The following is a 6,000-nucleotide window of genomic DNA, read 5'->3' on the forward strand; positions in this document are numbered from 1 at the left end:
AGATACAGAATATGTATAATTCCATTTTTACATAATTGTCTCTGTGTGAATTTCAAGAGATACCCAGTAGATATGTATCAAAATGGTTTGTTTTAGTTATAGAGTCGTAAATATTTTTTTCTCAGCACTTTATTTTTTAAGATTTATTTATGCATACAAGAGCTGGTGTTTCTCAGCACTTTTTTTTTTTTTAAGATTTATTTATTTATTTATACAAACACTGGGTACAGTCAGAAGTGCAGGAGGGTGAGAGAATTCACCAGAGCCAGAGCGGGGAGCAGAGCAGGCAGAAAGACCTAAGTACACTGCTGAGGGGAGCAGCGGGCGGCAGGAGAGGTCTGCACGCCATGTGGGACCCTCCTCCAGTGGCCGGGGAGCATCCGGGGAATCGAACCGGCGCTGTAGAGGCTGCGGGCAGCTTCACAACCTAGCGCTCAACCGCTGCGCCACCGGGGAGGCCCTCTCAACTCTTTTAATTTTCCAACTTTTAAAATATTTTTTAGCAAAAGTTATTTTTGACAAATCAGTAGCTAAATTCTATTTAAAAGAAATGCCTTTTTAAATAAAAAATAGACAGTTATTAAAACCTTATAGTTTTAATATAAAAAATCAAAATAAATAATGTATTAAGTCTCAGAACAGATAAATTTATCTGAATTTTTTGTTATTGTATCTCCACATGTATGAATTTTTTGTTATTGTATCTCCACATAGAATTAGTTCTTACCCATGCTGGTAATTTATCCTTTATTCCTTTTTTTTTTTTAAGATTTATTTATGCATACAACTGGGGTACAGGCCAGAGGTGGGGGGTGTGAGAGGATTCACCAGAGAGGAAATGGGGAACAGAACAGGCAGATGTACTGAAATACACAGCTGAGGGGAGCAGCGGGCGAGGTCTGCTGCACCATGTGGGTAGCTCCCTTGCCAGGGATTGAACTTGTGCTGCAGTGGTTGTGGATAGCTTCATAGGTTGCATTGTAACTCCTTGCGCCACGAGGGAGGCCCTTATGCTTTATTCTTAAGACATGGCTATGTATAAAATTGTAGTGTATTGGTATTAAACTTGTACTAAGTGGGTCATAATTATTTATTTTATTTTTATTTTTGAGATACCAAATTATTCTTTAAAAAATCCCGTTTTGTTCTTAAAAGATAAAACATTCTTCTGGTGATGCAAATTCTTTGATCTTAGAAAAACTTCATGTTTGCATTTCTAGTAATAAACTTTGAGATTTATCTCATGGTTAATAAAAAAGCCAAGATGAACTTAGGTTTATCAATTTGTTTTGGATGTTTATTTTGATTGCAGCATCACATTTGAAATCCAATTGTAAGCATCACTTCTAATCAAAGTGCTTTCAGTAGGTATGACAAATGCATTTTTACAAAATGAACCCATGTATTATTTGGTGAAATATTATTTTGCTTAGGAATTAACACTGTAATTTTGTTTCAGTGTTTCCATGTAATTTGTGTTCTTACATGTCTTGCAATTTCTTTCATCTGAAAATAGGCTTTGAGTTTATTAGCTATTTTCCTGTTGTCTTGTTTATAGACCTATCACTATAGCTTCTACGTGCTTCTCAGACGATGTTCCCTTTCAAGTCTATCAAACTGCATTTGACATAAATGAAAACTCTATAAGTTGCTGGGATTCTTTGCTTCTTTATTGTCAGTTTTCTGTCAACAGATGAGGACCACTGTTTTCCAGAGTTTGGTTTCACCCAATGGTAGGCAATTTATCTGGAATATTTTTTCATAGTGAAGAAAATACCAACCCTTGTCATACATATAAAAATATTTGCATACTTTTGAGTTTATCTCCTGTGTCACTAGAAATGATGACCACCCTTATTAAGCAAAATTCCTCTATCTTGCCTGTGAGTTCTATAACTCTGGCCTCTTCATGAATTTTATTTCCTGAATTCTGTACTTCATCCTCTCACTAAAAATATAAACACTTCTTTTCATTGCTGAGTAATATTCCATTTGTATATGTACCACATCTTCTTAATCCAGTCATCTATTTTTGGGCATTTGGGTTGTTTCCATAGCTTAGCTATTGTAAATTGTGCTGCTACAAACATAGGGGTACAGGTGCCCTTTTGAATTAACGTTTCTGTGTCCTTTGGGTCAATACCTAGGAGTGGAATTGCTGGATCATGTGGAAGCTCCATCTTTAGCAGGTTGAAGAATCTCTACACAGCAATCAAAAAAGATAAAGTCATGCAATTTGCAGCAACATGAATGGAGCTGGAAGGGATCATGCTCAGTGAAATAAGCCAGAAAGAAAAAGAAAAATGCCAAATGGTCTCACTCATAGCAGGAATTTAGAACACCTATATAAGGTACCAGGAAAAAGACTAATTATAATAAAGTGAAAATCAAAATCAACAAGCAACTATAAACCAGAGACACACTACGGGGGTGGGGGTGTTGAGGAGGGAATAGGATCAAAACAAGGAGAGTGGGAATTGTATGGGGACTATAACTAAGATGAAAATGCATACATTGTGCAAACATGAAAAATGATATAAAAATATATAAAATAAAAAATATGTATAAACACCTCAATTTCTTTACCATCCTGCCTTCCAGAATATCATCCTCCTAATATGCCTTGGTCATTTTCAGTTTTCCTTTCTAAATATCTTTTTCACTCATCTCTTAAATGTTTGTGTGCTTTATTCTGACCTTTCCCTCTGTTCATTCCCCTTGGCTGTCATCAGAATCCAGATATCAGGAATACCTTTTTGTTGATGGTTGTCAATCCTTTATCTCCAGCCTATTCTAAGGTCCATAGATGGACAACCCACTGGACATCACCTGGAAGATCTATAAACCATACAAAATCAGTGTGCCAGAATTGAATTCTTCCCATCATAGATTTGTTCCTCTTGTATTTCCCATCTCAGTGAATGATACAATTCGTACCTGGTTACCCAAGGCCAGCAGTCATTTTCATTTTTTCCCTGTCCCAAGCCCCCAGTTCTGCACCCAGTTGGCCACTAAGGTCATGGATTTTACTGTCTTTGTGACTACAGAACTGACTAACGACCAGTACACTAGACCGAACCCTCATTGTTTCCTACTTCATTTTTAGCTTCTCCCTTCACTACACCCCTATCATATCAACCTACTTTTCCTTCCTTAAGTACACTGTAGTCTTTTATATCTCTTTTCTGTCATGCTTTTTTCCATTTATCCACCTCCCTAACTCTTATTTATCCAGAAAAATCAAAATTAACTAACATGATATTCCAATCACCTTTTATTCACCTTATTGGAAGAAAGATTTGGCCAAACACCTGACATCCAACACTGGTCAGATGAGACTGGCTAGAGTTACTAGTCACATATACTCACAACCAGAGAAACAGGACCCTAGACACCATGCAGGATCATTCAGTGGTTGCATTTCAGAGCAGGATCAACCAGAAGGGGTTGTGGGAGACTGACTTTGTAGTAACGAGGGCGGGGCATCCCCTGGTTCCCACAAAGGAGATGTGATTGGTTTGTTTGAAGAGTTTCACAGACGGGCAGAGAGGTGAGACTTAGTTGAATATGGGGTATGGTACATCCAGTTTAGCTAATAAAGGGATTAAAAGGGGGCACTTCTGCGGGGGTAGAGGAATTCATGGCTTCTGAGGCTTAAGGACAGCAAATGGGATTTCAGGTCTTATAATAAAATGCCTGGAGAAAATCTTCCTTGACCACTCCTCATCAGAATAAGGCACCCTTCCACTCTATGGAACAAAATTCTCTCTCTCTCTCTCTCTCCCCCACACACTTCCTCCCAATCCCCAAGGTAGATACAAATAAACAAACCTTACACTATTGCAATTTATTATTTATTCACCTGCTTCTCTGACTGGTGTGATGTAAATTTTGTGAGGGTAGGGACTTTTTGGTTTCCTATACCCACCTGATTCATTGAAGGAACTTTGCAAATGTTTAATGGATCAGTTAGTAAATATATATTATGCACTGACTTATGGAATAGTAACTTAGCTTCTGAATGAAAATGTGCTCATATGCATTTTAAAAGAGAAAATTTAGAATATTTTGATTTTACCAAGGAATGAGGACTTTCTAAGTAGAGCCTAGCACTGTGCCTGGTGGGCCATACAGGGCCCATTTTTTTCCTGGGGGAGTGATAAAGGCAGATTATGGAAAGGGGTGCATGATAGAAAAGCAACAGAACTCAGGTTCTTGGGGCCACAGGACCAAGGCAATTAGACTTAGTCACGACAGCCCTAGACTGGACCACTTAGAAATACTTGAAGAACAATTTTCAGGGAGCTGGATCCCCAGATCTAGACATTGGACTCACTGAAATAATTTGTGTTATTACTATTGATGTGATCTCATTTGCCTCACTTGCAGGCCCCAGGTGGTGTCGTCTGGGAAAATGTAGGTTGTACACTTGTCAGACATGATTAGAGAGGGGAAATTTCAGCTTCCAGAGTAGAGTTAGTTTCAAATCCTTTTCCTTTATTTTAATTATACCCCCTCGTTGACTTCAGCACTTTCCTTCATTTGATCCTTCATTACTTCTCAGCCCTTTCTTGGCCTTAATCAGTGCTCATATTCTACCAGGCCTAGATTAGTCACTGGAAGACCTTCAGCTACCTTAACTATCATCTCTAGACAAAAGTCACTCAGTGAAACCTAACCCTCAATTAAATCTACAATCAACTTCCAATTTCTAGCCTTATTCTCACCACTCCACATCACCTACCCAAGCTCTAGCCAGTCAAATGTGGCAGGTGCTGCTTAGCCTTTCCCTCTCATTTGTCTGTCAAGCACAGAAATTTCTTCCCTTTATTTCTGTCCATCTGTGCTATTAATCCCATTTATAGCACTTTCTATGGATATATTAGAAAATTAATCATTTGATTAATTTTAAGCTTACTTGTATATATCACTGTGCCCAATATTTGAAGATGAGCAGGGCATTTTTCCCCTCTGGGATGTCAGTGGAATGAGGGGCAGCTGTTCATCGGATGTCACTCAAACCATTAGTGAGAGCAAATCGCTGCGAAGCACATGATTGGAAAGAAGATGGAATGGCTGAAGCTGAGGATGAGAAGCAGTTACTAATCAGGAGAAGGCAATGTTTTCATCTTTTGATTTAACTTCTTTGTATTAGAACTTAAGCTTCTTAAGGTGAGAATGAGACCTAGGAAGGAGGCCCAGGAAGGAGGCTAGTAGAGGCAGGCACTCAGATGTGAGTGATGAATTCTAGTGAAGGGATAACTTTTCCTACCTGTAAAATTTCTATCTTAGGTTTTATATATTGTGTATCTTATAATGCATTTTATAGATGATGTATATATTTATTAATCATGTATGTATGTGTTTCTATATGTACATGTATCTATGTATTTAATTTGATGTTTAAATTGTGTCATAAAAGGACAGAGCTATGTAGACATGTTTGTACTTTACACTGGGAATTTGACATTTGAATCAAATATGAAAAAGTTGACTTTATGTGCTATCAAAGCTCACTTCTGGGGCCTCCCCTGGTGGCGCAGCGGTTGAGCGCTGGGCTGCGAAGCTGCCCGCAGCCTCTGCAGTGCTGGTTTGATCCCTGGCCGCAGGGCGAGGATCCCACATGGCGTGCAGACCTCTCCTGTCTCCCCACTGCTCCCCTCAGCAGTGTATTTTGTCGGTCTGCCTGTTCTGCTCTCCACTCTGGCTCTGGTGAATTCTCTCATCCTCCCGGGCTTCTGACTGTACCCAGTGCTTGTATAAATAAATAAATATATCTTTAAAAAAAAAAAAAAGCTCACTTCTGGGTACCTGCCATCTTGCTTCAAAGAAAACCTCACTCTGAATAGTTAAGAGGAAAAAAAGTGGAATTCTTAAAAAAATATAAGTAAACTCAATCTGTTAGGACATTTATTCTCCTTTGTTCTTTTGTTTGTATAAAACAAGCATCTAACCCCTTTAACCTTATTTAATTTTTACCTTGAAAAGTTTTAACATCCT

Source organism: Talpa occidentalis, unplaced genomic scaffold (genome assembly GCF_014898055.3).
Source record: "Talpa occidentalis isolate TD23 unplaced genomic scaffold, MPIMG_talOcc4v2.1 talOcc4.9, whole genome shotgun sequence".
In the NCBI taxonomy this organism is placed as follows: Eukaryota; Metazoa; Chordata; class Mammalia; order Eulipotyphla; family Talpidae; genus Talpa; species Talpa occidentalis.